The sequence below is a fragment of the Oncorhynchus mykiss genome, chromosome 7 (genome assembly GCF_057628025.1).
Source record: "Oncorhynchus mykiss isolate SJ-2025 chromosome 7, ASM5762802v1, whole genome shotgun sequence".
Lineage (NCBI taxonomy): Eukaryota > Metazoa > Chordata > Actinopteri > Salmoniformes > Salmonidae > Oncorhynchus > Oncorhynchus mykiss.
Window position 1 is genome coordinate 8,974,234 of NC_143028.1, and position 14,903 is coordinate 8,989,136.

General features: G+C 42.3%; 1 long non-coding RNA gene across 1 annotated transcript; it reads right to left on the minus strand.

The window, feature by feature from the left end:
- Positions 1–13,683: 13,683 nt before the first annotated feature.
- On the minus strand, positions 13,684–14,285 carry LOC149982230 (uncharacterized). Its single transcript, XR_016497512.1, has 2 exons — positions 14,030–14,285; positions 13,684–13,920 (listed from the first exon to the last, which is right to left on the minus strand). It is a non-coding gene; the product is annotated as an uncharacterized LOC149982230 (long non-coding RNA).
- Between the last annotated feature and the right edge of the window lie 618 nt (positions 14,286–14,903).

A 14,903-nucleotide genomic window follows, 5' to 3' on the forward strand; every position in this document is an offset into this window, starting at 1 on the left:
TCCCACCCTTTAGTTTGTGTTATTATATTTAACTATAATTAATTATATTTACCTTTTATCTTGTTCTTATTAGTAAGTAATATGTAATATGTACTCTAGTTGGATATTATATTTATTATTTTGTTTAGTCACAAATCATATTTTACTTGATTTCTGTCTTCTTTAATTATGAAATTAACAATTCAGATGAAGTTAACAACAATATGAAGGTCATTTATACATAAAGTGGTCTAAAAAGCTTGAGGTGTCAAATCGATACCTTAACAGATTTTTATTGTTCAGGCAAATTTGAGCCGTTTCAAAATGTTTGCCACAATTGTCCTCTGAAATGTCCAAATTGAAGACCTGAGACCCAATGTTAAAGGCCAAGGCCAGTCAAATTGAGGAAATAGTACAGAATGAATAGAAGGAAACTAAAAGTTTGTTCTCAATTAAATATGAATGCTTAGAGGCAAATCCTGTCACCACGGCAAATATTTCACTCCTTTCCGAATGTGAAGATAGGAAGCTTGAGCTAGCAGGAACGTGTTGATTAATGAAATACAAACCTTCGCCAATTTAGTGCACATTTTCCTCCTCCTTCCTCCTTCCTCCTTCCCTCCTTCCCTCCTAGCCTTGTTAGTCCTCAGCCTTAGGTGGAATCATTGAGCAGAGGTTTGCTGTGGCACAGGCCCCTCTGAAAGAGAGAATAGAGCAGAGAGAGGGTTGAAATAATTTGTTTAATTTGGAGCAGCTCCCCTCACAGCAGGTGATGATGGGGATATGGGGGTTGAGGAGGGTTTGGGGGGGTTGTGGCTGGGATGAGGGGGCTTGGTAGCGGGCGGCTCGGGTACCCCGTGTCACACTTCACTTGCCCCAGCTGCAGACCCTTGGTGTCGGCCTGACCCCCCCCCCTCCCCACGCGACCCTGGCCAACACAAAACCAGCTCCTAATTATCTCTGAATAGCAGTTTGTTTTAACCCTAACTTGTGCTAATGGATTGTGATCGGTAGATGAGGGGAAAATAAATTGAGATTCTTCCTCCTTGTTGATTGTCACGACACCCGTTGTCAGATTCTTGTTGTTGTTATACTTTGGTGCCTCCCGGTTTGACCCACAAGACCCAGAGTGACCAAAGACTCCATTTGTGTGTATAATTCCCCCGTAGAACAAAAGACAGAGAAATTTAATAAGAAACAGGGTGAACCGACAACCAATTGTAGAGAACTGGCTCATTGTGAAATCTCTTTACACACTTATAATCGATTTGCAGCTAAACTTTTCCAGAGAATTCTGAGCCAGTGAAAACCCCAGATCAGTATAGGACAACACTATGATTCATCCCTCCTGCTCTTTCCTGGGAACATGGCAGACAACAGAACAGCAAAACAACAAACAGTTTGGCCTGAAAGGCCACTGTAGCCTGTGGTCTTCTGTGGAGGCAATGGTCGTACAGCGGTGGCAGTTGGTCACTCGAAAAGCGGTTGGTCGGTCAGTGAAGTAGGTGGAGGGCACTTGAGCTGCGGCTCCAACAGAGAGAAGTGCTTCAGTTCAGCCGAGAGGGACGGGAACGAGGACAGAACTCGCTGCTGTGGAGGGTCGTCAATGCAAACGAGAGTGTCATCAGACAGGGCAGGTCAGGGGTCAGCTCTGGTTCTGATGAGTCCGTGGCCCCTCGCTGCACATAAATGTCTGTTACTGAGAGAAAACAGTGGACAGAACAACAATAAAAATGTTACCAACTAAAAGTGGTGGTGTTCATTATTGTGGAGTATTGTATAATATCATTGTTTATTGTAAGTGGGCGCTAGTACTTAGTGGGATAATGATTATTATTAAAATTCTTATTCACTATAGATGACTGTAAACTTTTGGGGGATCCCGACCCAGTGGACACACACTGTTATCGTTGGAGAGGCTGGACCCCTATAGCTGGACACACACTGTTATCGTTGGAGAGGCTGGACCCCTATAGCTGGACACACACGGTTATCGTTGGGGAGGCTGGACCCCTATAGCTGGACACACACTGTTATCGTTGGGGAGGCTGGACCCCTATAGCTGGACACACACTGTTATTGTTGGAGAGGCTGGACCCCTATAGCTGGACACACATTGTTATCGTTGGGGAGGCTGGACCCCTATAGCTGGACACACACGGTTATCGTTGGGGAGGCTGGACCCCTATAGCTGGACACACACTGTTATCGTTGGAGGGGCTGGACTCCTATAGCTGGACACACACTGTTATCGTTGGAGAGGCTGGATCCCTATAGCTGGACACACACTGTTATCGTTGGAGAGACTGTACCCCTATAGCTGGACACACACGGTTATCGTTGGAGAGGCTGGATCCCTATAGCTGGACACACACTGTTATCGTTGGAGAGGCTGGATCCCTATAGCTGGACACACATTGTTATCGTTGGAGAGGCTGTACCCCTATAGCTGGAAACACACTGTTATCGTTGGAGAGGCTGGATCCCTATAGCTGGACACACTGTTATCGTTGGAGAGGCTGGATCCCTATAGCTGGACACACACTGTTATCGTTGGAGAGGCTGGACCCCTATAGCTGGACACACACTGTTATCGTTGGAGAGGCTGTACCCCTATAGCTGGACACACACTGTTATCGTTGGAGAGGCTGGATCCCTATAGCTGGACACACTGTTATCGTTGGAGAGGCTGGATCCCTATAGCTGGACACACACTGTTATCGTTGGAGAGGCTGGACCCCTATAGCTGGACACACACTGTTATCGTTGGAGGGGCTGGACTCCTATAGCTGGACACACACTGTTATCGTTGGAGGGGCTGGACTCCTATAGCTGGACACACACTGTTATCGTTGGAGAGGCTGGACCCCTATAGCTGGACACACACTGTTATCGTTGGAGAGGCTGGACCCCTATAGCTGGACACACACTGTTATCGTTGGAGAGGCTGGATCCCTATAGCTGGACACACTGTTATAGAGTGGGGAGTCTGGACCCCTATAGCTGGACACACACTGTTATCGTTGGAGAGGCTGGGTCCCTATAGCTGGACACACACTGTTATCGTTGGGGAGGCTGGACCCCTATAGCTGGACACTGTTATCGTTGGAGAGGCTGGACCCCTATAGCTGGACACACACGGTTATCGTTGGAGAGGCTGGATCCCTATAGCTGGACACACACTGTTATCGTTGGAGAGGCTGGACCCCTATAGCTGGACACACACTGTTATCGTTGGGGAGGCTGGACCCCTATAGCTGGACACACACTGTTATCGTTGGAGAGGCTGGACCCCTATAGCTGGACACACACTGTTATCGTTGGGGAGGCTGGACCCCTATAGCTGGACACTGTTATCGTTGGAGAGGCTGGACCCCTATAGCTGGACACACACTGTTATCGTTGGAGAGGCTGGACCCCTATAGCTGGACACACACGGTTATCGTTGGCGAGGCTGGATCCCTATAGCTGGACACACACTGTTATCGTTGGAGAGGCTGGATCCCTATAGCTGGACACACACTGTTATCGTTGGAGAGGCTGGATCCCTATAGCTGGACACACACGGTTATCGTTGGCGAGGCTGGATCCCTATAGCTGGACACACACTGTTATCGTTGGAGAGGCTGGATCCCTATAGCTGGACACACACTGTTATCGTTGGAGAGGCTGGACCCCTATAGCTGGACACACACTGTTATCGTTGGAGAGGCTAGATCCCTATAGCTGGACACACACTGTTATTGTTGGAGAGGCTGGACCCCTATAGCTGGACACACTGTTATAGAGTGGGGAGTCTGGACCCCTATAGCTGGACACACACTGTTATTGTTGGAGAGGCTGGACCCCTATAGCTGGACACACACTGTTATCGTTGGAGAGGCTGTACCCCTATAGCTGGACACACACTGTTATCGTTGGGGAGGCTAGATCCCTATAGCTGGACACACACTGTTATCGTTGGGGAGGCTGGACCCCTATAGCTGGACACACACTGTTATCGTTGGAGAGACTGGGCCCCTATAGCTGGACACACACTGTTATCGTTGGAGAGGCTGGGCCCCTATAGCTGGACACACACTGTTATCGTTGGAGAGGCTGGACCCCTATAGCTGGACACACACTGTTATCGTTGGAGAGGCTAGATCCCTATAGCTGGACACACACTGTTATCGTTGGGGAGGCTGGACCCCTATAGCTGGACACACACTGTTATCGTTGGAGAGGCTGGATCCCTATAGCTGGACACACACTGTTATCGTTGGGGAGGCTGGACCCCTATAGCTGGACACACACTGTTATCGTTGGAGAGGCTGGATCCCTATAGCTGGACACACACTGTTATCGTTGGGGAGGCTGGATCCCTATAGCTGGACACACTGTTATCGTTGGAGAGGCTGGACCCCTATAGCTGGACACTGTTATCGTTGGAGAGGCTGGATCCCTATAGCTGGACACACACTGTTATCGTTGGGGAGGCTGGACCCCTATAGCTGGACACACACTGTTATCGTTGGAGAGGCTGGACCCCTATAGCTGGACACACACTGTTATCGTTGGAGAGGCTGGACCCCTATAGCTGGACACTGTTATCGTTGGAGAGACTGTACCCCTATAGCTGGACACACACTGTTATCATTGGAGAGGCTAGATCCCTATAGCTGGACACACACTGTTTGCTCTGGCTTTACAGTCTGTGGGCTTACATTACAATGTGTAGATTTAGTGATTCTGAAAAAAGTCATGGGGATTTCTAGAAAGAGAATGGCGGCTGCTCTCCCCCCTCCTACCCCACTGGAAGCCCCCAGTGTCTGTCAGACTTGGCTCCAAACAGATGGCAGGCATTCAACAGTGGGGCCCCAGCTTTGCTAAGCTAAAATACCTGATTACAATTCACCAATACAATTCAAATATGATACCGGGGCTTAGGGATAACGCCTCTGTAACAGTATCATTTATTTTCTCCATGTACTCTTTATCCATGTCTTACTGGGAGAGGAGACCACAAAGCCTTCACCAAACAGACAAAACAAATAGAAGCTGCTTCGTGCTTTTCCCTGTTTGCCAGCTGGGTTTATCTGTCCAGTTCTAGCTTTTCCCTGTTTGCCAGCTGGGTTTATCTGTCCAGTTCTAGCTTTTCCCTGTTTGCCAGCTGGGTTTATCTGTCCAGTTCTAGCTTTTCCCTGTTTGCCAGTTCTAGCTTTTCTTTAGAAATGTGTATGAGTTATTTTTGTGAAGAAAAAAATAGATTTTTATTATGTATATCATTTTTGGGAATTGGTCTATTGTCGTTTTGTTATGCTACATGTCATTGTTTTAGGAAACGAGTGAATGAATAATGGACGTAGCAATTCGTATGGTTTAACTTCTACTTCTGATATGTTGTGGAATGACAGTGATGAATTAAAATGGTATGCTACATTCAGAAGCATGCATTTTATTTAGATTTGACAAATATATTCATTTTTAGAACAGTCATACATATACAATGTTGTGCTCTTGCTTCCTATTAATGATGACCTATATTAGTGTAATCCTTTAGGCAAATGTCATTACCATTATGAACACAGAAGTACAGTATAAATACAATATAAATTATACATAATTCTGTAATATGTTTTGTCTCTGACTTGTTGTTGAATACAATAGCGATACAAACTTTTTTTATATTGACATATATGTAAATCTTGGGTGGCACATTCTCTTAAGTAGGGTAAAAAGGGAGTATTTTAAGCAATCAGTCATTAATTCACTATATGTAGTGATCTCAGCTCAGTTGAATCAGATGTAGAGATTAACAGACTGAATTACAGACCAATACTTTTTCCCATGACTAGGGTTGCAAAGCTACTGGTAATTTACTAAAGTTACCATTTTGGTAATTAACAGGTAATCTATGGTCACTTTGGTAATTTTTTCTTGAATAACTTAAATTTATATATTCACATATAGTTTGTATTGTTAATTTTTTTGTTCATATAATGGATAGACCATATGGTTCAAGAGAAAATAGCCTAATTAATTTAAAAAGCATAATCAACAATGGCATTATTTTCAATTAACTCTGCAACTCTTCCAACTATTGTATTTTTTCGCAACTACCACTAGTTTGGCCACAACACATTTACAACAAAGACATATTGACGTAGTTAAATACATATAATTTAGTCAAAAATATATAAAGGATATTTCAGCTGAAACCCTCATATTTAACACTAATGGTATTCACTAAATTGATGGTTTATATTTAGGATGTTTTACAGCTTTGTCATGCCATGTTTCATTTGAAGAATAATCTTTGATAATTTTTTATTTTACGTGTGATAAGGCCACACAGAGGACCAGAGATAATGACAGACACCTGTGAGAATCTGAAGTACCCAAAAATGCCACTAGATGTCATCTGATAAAATTACTAAAATAGCTTGAAAATTACCAAAATTCTGGTAAAAAGTTTCCAGTAATATACCCTTCCTTTTCAAACCTATCCATGACCATACGTGTGGTTCTTTTAAAACCTGCTTTGGTGAAAACTAGGGTTGTCAGAGTTAATCACTTAACTCAAGTTAGCTTAAGAAAAATTGGTACACATTTTTTTTCTCTAATCGCATAAAAATCCGTGTGTGATGATGCAGTGCACAATATGTACTTTTTCGCTTTAGATTTCATGTACTGAATAAAAATCTAAAGTTCAATATGTTTCCATCGCTTTTTAAACGACTGATAGTTTTGGCACAAAAGCGGTTGTGTTAAGTAGACAATGTGCCTACTCTGGTCTTAACATGTGCACTCTAGCTAACAGCTCTGAGTCAGTGTGGGTCGGCTAGTCTACATGATGTTAAGTAGACAATGTGCCTACTCTGGTCTTAACATGTGCACTCTAGCTAACAGCTCTGAGTCAGTGTGGGTCGGCTAGTCTATATGATGTTAAGTAGACAATGTGCCTACTCTGGTCTTAACATGTGCACTCTAGCTAACAGCTCTGAGTTAGTGTGGGTCGGCTAGTCTACATGATGTTAAGTAGACAATGTGCCTACTCTGGTCTTAACATGTGCACTCTAGCTAACAGCTCTGAGTTAGTGTGGGTCGGCTAGTCTACATGATGTTAAGTAGACAATGTGCCTACTCTGGTCTTAACATGTGCACTCTAGCTAACAGCTCTGAGTCAGTGTGGGTCGGCTAGTCTACATGATGTTAAGTAGACAATGTGCCTACTCTGGTCTTAACATGTGCACTCTAGCTAACAGCTCTGAGTTAGTGTGGGTCGGCTAGTCTACATGATGTTAAGTAGACAATGTGCCTACTCTGGTCTTAACATGTGCACTCTAGCTAACAGCTCTGAGTTAGTGTGGGTCGGCTAGTCTACATGATGTTAAGTAGACAATGTGCCTACTCTGGTCTTGACATGTGCACTCTAGCTAACAGCTCTGAGTCAGTGTGGGTCGGCTAGTCTACATGATGTTAAGTAGACAATGTGCCTACTCTGGTCTTAACATGTGCACTCTAGCTAACAGCTCTGAGTCAGTGTGGGTCGGCTAGTCTACATGATGTTAAGTAGACAATGTGCCTACTCTGGTCTTAACATGTGCACTCTAGCTAACAGCTCTGAGTCAGTGTGGGTCGGCTAGTCTACATGATGTTAAGTAGACAATGTGCCTACTCTGGTCTTAACATGTGCACTCTAGCTAACAGCTCTGAGTCAGTGTGGGTCGGCTAGTCTACATGATGTTAAGTAGACAATGTGCCTACTCTGGTCTTAACATGTGCACTCTAGCTAACAGCTCTGAGTTAGTGTGGGTCGGCTAGTCTACATGATGTTAAGTAGACAATGTGCCTACTCTGGTCTTAACATGTGCACTCTAGCTAACAGCTCTGAGTCAGTGTGGGTCGGCTAGTCTACATGATGTTAAGTAGACAATGTGCCTACTCTGGTCTTAACATGTGCACTCTAGCTAACAGCTCTGAGTTAGTGTGGGTCGGCTAGTCTACATGATGTTAAGTAGACAATGTGCCTACTCTGGTCTTAACATGTGCACTCTAGCTAACAGCTCTGAGTCAGTGTGGGTTGGCTAGTCTACATGATGTTAAGTAGACAATGTGCCTACTCTGGTCTTAACATGTGCACTCTAGCTAACAGCTCTGAGTCAGTGTGGGTCGGCTAGTCTACATGATGTTAAGTAGACAATGTGCCTACTCTGGTCTTAACATGTGCACTCTAGCTAACAGCTCTGAGTCAGTGTGGGTCGGCTAGTCTACATGATGTTAAGTAGACAATGTGCCTACTCTGGTCTTAACATGTGCACTCTAGCTAACAGCTCTGAGTTAGTGTGGGTCGGCTAGTCTACATGATGTTAAGTAGACAATGTGCCTACTCTGGTCTTAACATGTGCACTCTAGCTAACAGCTCTGAGTCAATGTGGGTCGGCTAGTCTACATGATGACATTATTCTGGAGAAGAGAGAAATTTTTCTTTTTTGTCAAACAGCAGTCATGTATTTACCATCTTGTCACCAGAATAAGACCCATGATATTTATTGGAAGGGACTGAAACATCAAGCTCATCACCGTGCACTTTCACCACCCTGTGAAGTTCATCATTTATTTAATCTGTAGCCTAATAAACTGCATGGTTTCTCGAATCCTAGTGGAGGACCACACACCCTATCATCACGTGACTTCAAGTTTACTTTGATATGATGGCTATTATATACATTTTTGCACATAGAGGCATTTTCACCGCCAATTCTCGCATAATACATTTTACCGACACAAAAAGATCCCACCATGTCGAACGGACAAAATATCTGTCAGCATTTATACAATTGCACCAACACTTCCTGTTTCCATCACAGCTTTCGTGATTTAAAAAATGTATAAAAACTTTATCAATTGACCTGATTTTGGTTGTCGTTACTTTGGACAAAATCAAGACGTCAATGTTCTTGTAATGTTTTCTTTGTATAAAACCATATTATATTACAGCTCAATTTGAGCAAATTCTGAATTTAACATTAATTGCGATTAATCACAGCAAATCCTGCGATTAACCTGATGAAATGTTTTATCGTTTGAAAGCCCTAGTGAAAACACATGTTCGCCTGACACTCAAATGTCTAGTCAAGCTCCCAGGATTAAAATGTGTGTCAATGCTTCAATAGTTAGTGACTAGAAGATGTGTCCATCATTAGACAGAATGGCCCAGATATCCTTGCATCCCCACAGCTGTATTTGTTCCCCTACACCAAACAATGAGTCTATCTGGGACTGTAGCTATATCCCCCAGTTTATTTCCACAACACACATCACTCTGTCCTCAACCTAAACACTCCTCACTATACTGTAGCACAGCATGGGTTCTGGGGGACCTCCCCCAGATTACTTTTTCGAAATTTTAAAGCAAATTTCCAACAATTCTACACTCTTTCTTAACAGGCAAAATCCATATTTATGGACAGAAGACACTTAGGTTTTATCACAAGAAATTATATAGGAAAATAGTGTTTTTAATTACTCTTTTAGTGTGTGTGTGTGTGTGTGTGGGGGGGGGGGGGGGGGGGGGGGGTCAAATCTGCCCCAAATCTGCAATAAAAATAATAAAATGTAGTTCAGTAATATGGGTAATATTTGAACGGTTTGGGCTAGAGCAGGGGTCTACATCCTTTTCTTTCATAAGAGCTACTTTATAGTCATATACAGCCTGCATGTTTTGTTATTGTGTAGGCCTAATTTGATTAATAAAAACAAAGAACACTGCAAACATAATGTCATTTGCTTTTTGGTTCTTAAAACCACACATTTTGAACAACAAAAACATTTGACAGTTGACTACTTTGAGAATCTTGCCTTTTTAAGATGAGAGAAAATAAAAGGGTTTTACATTTGAACAAATCTGTAGTCTGCAGGACTAGGCTAATATCAATTTGTAATTTGACATTCTGTTTTAAAGTGTCATTTTGAGCAACAACCACAGTGAGTAGCCTACATATTCCACAACAAATCGTGAAGAAACAGAATAATCATGAAAAGTATGAGGAATAACAAAAGTATAGTCCGCAAGCACATTACTTGACCGTTCTGCTTTCCCCTTTTCTATTGACTTTTTTTTGGCGCCATTGTTTGAAGCGCTGTCACATCAATGTCACCATGAACATGTTGAAAATGTACTTGTCCCAGCAGCATACATATTTGATGCAACGAGGGTAGAAATTGCGTATTTGCTCGATACTAATTACCTTGCCGAGCAGAGCTGTTTTATCGTGTGCATTTTGTGCGTAGGTGCATCCAGAACCAGCTTGGCTACATTGTAATCACGAAGCGGCCACAGTGCACTCGCATGTGGGGCCAGGCAAGGACTGTAACGTTTGTAACTGAGTGAAAACATTTTAGCAATGTGATTTAACCGATTGATGCTGGAAAAACACTGTAGATGGTGTGTAATGCCAAAATGCAGAATGGTGTGTAATGCCTGTAAAATTATTTCACAGATTTAAACATGTAATATCTACTAATTATTTCTCAGTATCTACTTGCGAGCTACACATTGACAGCATTGAGCAACCGGACGTGCAGTTTTCTGCTAAGGTGCAGCTTTTGCTAGGCTGATGGAAGGGCAGGCTACTCGGAGTCAGAGGCTGCTAAACAACGAAGCTTAACCAGACATACCAGGCTACCAAGATCATCATGATTCTTACAGGCGAAGTGAAATGATACAATGAATTTGCTCGTGGTGCACGGCACTAAAATTATATGTAACGACACCCTGAGTGCATCAGACATGAAACAACTATACAAATGTAACAGCACAACAAAATGAATAAAACATTTTATTTTGCTGGTGCCTATTCATTTTAACTAGTGTTTTATAACAGCACTGAACCAAAACAGTGGCACCTGGACGCAAAACGTTCCAGTGGTCAAAACCATTTATCTTGAGGTAATGGGGAGGGGGTGCAAAATGCAATCTGTTCATTATTATATCATATTGAAAAATGGACATCAATTTTAAGAAAGACTAGCTCAACACATTACTAATCATTGAACATGACAAATGACCCAATAGATCATGATCATTTTCTGGCAAAAAAAGTGGGGGTGCAAAACCCTTATTTTGAAAGTGGGGGGCAGTTGCTCCAGTGCTCAGGTTCCTATGGTGGGTTTTGATGTGGCTATGATCAGTGTGGTATTGGATTGATTACTACTGAGGTGTTGAGGGTGTGAGGTATGTTACAAACAGTGGGGGTTTTGAGTTGGTACTAGGTGATCCCTCCACCCACACCTTCAGCAGGCCTGGCCGGGCTCCTGCTCCTCAACACCAAGCCGTTAGTGGCATCACAGTCTGCCCCACATCCCAACCACCAACCACCTTAATTAGCGATTCAGCTCCTTTATTTTTGTTTGGTTTCCCCTCCGGCTGCTAATTAATGCTTAATCAAAACTGCTGAACTGAGCTTGTAGAAAAATTCATGAATATTATAATGAGCCTGACAAAAAAAATTCATAGGGAGGTTGTTGGCTCCATTTGTATTTGTTACTGTCAGAGGTTTGAGGCACTCCACGTTTTTATTCCAGGTTTTATTCCAGTAATAGTGATGGAAGATATGGAGCTATGGAGCCACTTGTAACCAATCCAGACAGAAATTGAAAGGAGTTTTCCTTGTCACTTTGATCTATGGGTGTTTCCATTGTAAGCATGGGATTGTTTCAAGGATCCACCTTGTTGAAGACAGTTAAGTGGGATAGAGATAATACTCTTTTGGTTTGGAGGCATTTTAGAGGGTGAACACATGAACACATGATCCATTATTTGATCACGCCACATAATCATTGTGAGTCAGAACAATGTGGCCCGTTGTATAGGGAAGGTCCATCTGTATTCTTTGACAATTTTGCCAGTAAAAGTAAGTCAAATTTGACATTTCAGAAAAATCTGAATTTATATTTATTTTTTAATGGTACTTTTTACTCCGTGCAGAAATTATGTAGAAGAGCAAATAAGTAACATTTGACTATTCCTATATATCAATGGGTTGTTGGTTATTATTTCCCTCAAAAGACTAAACCTTATCTTTTTCCTTCAGACATACTTAAGGCAATTATTCTTATGAAGTTTACTTCTTAATTGTGCATTGTGTTTCTTGGTGACTTAATTGAACATGATTATTAATATCTCCTTGGAGGAAGACCTGTCATGTTTCTTTGTGACTGATATCTTAGCAAGCGGAAAATCTTAAGGAATATACACTAACTGCTGCTGCTTATCATATTTGATTAAAAACCATGAAATTGAAATGCATTTATTCAGATGCTAAACATTTTATTTTATTATTAAAAAAATTCACCCAAGAAATGCTTCTGCAACACCGTTGAGTTAAATAACATTCATGACAACACAATGATGCTCCCTCTTTAGAGAAATAAACATGCCTTTTTTTTCATCAGTGACTAAATCGAAAATGGCGTTGAAGGCACCCAAATTCAAATCTTGGTGACAATTCCTCTGACGTTACCCAAATATAATTTGACTCCTGACAAGGGGATGTCATTTCTAAAACAGAACATTCCTATCAGTGGAACCCACATTTGCATAATTTGGATACTTCTGTTTCCGCCAGCGATGGTTTTTGACATGCCCAACTGAGAGGCATGGAGTGAGAACCGTCAATACACATGAAGTAGAGCGAGAGAGAGAGGGGGACAACCATCAGAGCCATCAGAGTAAACAAAACAAATTTAGCTTGGCGAAAACAACGCTTACCCCAGCTGGTAGTCGGAGATGACCGAAGCGTACGACGGGGTTGACGCCCTGAGCAGCAGCCTTGACATTCAGCTGAGCGGTTCGGAGAGAACTGGGGGAAACAAAAGTACTCTTGGAGTTGTTTTAGTGACGAGATGACAAAAATGACTGAACTGACGATAATGCCATGTAGCTCGTTTGCTCTAATTGTTGATTCAATTTGCTAATGACTAATTTGATGTAAGTGGCAGACACATCTCCGTGTGTTCGGGACATGGTCAAATAGACGGGAGGTGGCGTGATGGCTTGTCACGGAAGGGTTGCTTAGCTCCGCTCGTCGTTGAATATTCGATCAGAAGATCACTCTTAATTGTTTCTGATTTGTTTATTTTCTAATGCAGTGCATTGGAACACACTCCAACGGTCATGGTTTTGACACCCCCCCCCCCCTTCCTCCCTTCACTATGTCCCCCCCCCCCACACACACACACACACACACACACTTTCACAAGTGGCCCTCGAACGTCCATCACACAGGCAGATGGAGGATCACTATAAGTTATTGCTGCGCATCAACAAAAGCGGTCCCTCTCTTATCCCAATGTTCTCCTTGAGCCCCACTGAAACTCTCTGATCTAGAGGAGCAGATGAACTCCCATGCAGGCATATTGGCCCTCTATTGAAAAGCACTACCTGTTGCCATGTAAACGGATTCAAACTCAAAAGTCTAAAGGAGACTATTGTTCTGAGTTGTGGTCCTAAAGGCTCATTGGCTAGTGTTTGTTCGCTGAGTGGAGGCATTTTTTTATGTTGTTGCATTTTGTTGAAAGATCTCATTTTAACTTGTCCAGTGTAGCCATGTACCCCAAACCAGCTCACTGTAAAGCTATTTAGAGTATTTGGTTAAAAATAACAAACAGATTGGCTTCAGCTCACAGTTTCTATCAAGATGAAAACATCTGAGACTGGAGAGGAAAGCACACTTCTTTATTTCAGGGAAGCAAAATGAAACATGTTTAGTGAAACAACAATGATGACTGGAATCTGAATATGTGAACTGGTCAAACATTTCCAATGCGTCTTTTGTTCTGTTGACCCCGGGCAGATTCTTCAACAGACTAGTCTTTCTTCTAGTTCAAATGGCCAGCCAAATATTTATCCCAGAACAACTTCCTCTGGTGAGGGTTAGATCAAACTTCAAACCGGACCTACGATATGTTAAGAAGATGTGTGTGTAAGGTTGAATACTGATGGACTGATTATCATCTGGACACATATTAAAACCAAACTCCCAGAGAGAGATGAAGACAGACTTACCCAGGAATGCTGGAGAAAACCTCAGAGTGCAACTCTCCTGTTGCTTCCTGCCTTTGCCAAGTCTGTTGGGTTGAAATCAATAGTCCGTGTCCTCTAAAGTATCCTGCAGTTTGGGAAATGATTCTCCACTCTACTTTCCTACTTTGGCTCTGCTACAATGTGTACACAGTACTCCCTTGCTGGGTTAAGGATTCCAAAGACCGCAAAACTCTTGTGGTTTTTGTCTTATATTGCATCACTTGATGTGCTTCCTACATTGTATGACTTGCAAATTGTTCTATGATATTGAATGGGATTGACATTTGTAAATGTTAATGCATAGAATATTTCATATTTTCAAAATGGGCGATGGAAAACGGCAGTCTAATTAAAATAGAATGATATTTTCTCTCTCACGTCGTCTGGGGCCAGTGAGTGTGTTGCTATGGAGATTGGGAATAAATATGGTCATGTATTCATGTATTAATTCATACATCTGACTAGATATTTATTTGTGTATGCTCATGTATTTATTTATTAATTTATACATTTGGATGGTTATTTTATCTGGACAAACAAGACTTCAGTGAAAGGATGATTCTATGATGCCACACAATTCTAATAATTATCTAGCTTGTCAAAATCAGGGGTCTAGACTGTGTCAGAAAACCCTGGAATGAATGGTATTTGAATTGGATTTGTTCTTCATCAAACGAGGTGACATCACCACTCCATCGCTCTCTCTCTTCACGTCTCTGGTCGCATTCTCTTTTGCTATTTTCAGCACCAGAAAAATGTAGGAAAATAAAACTTCAAGTAGAACTCTAGTACTTTATTGAGGGAAAATGTACTTGCTACGGATGTGATACCTGGTTGTCTCAGCTAGGTATCTTAA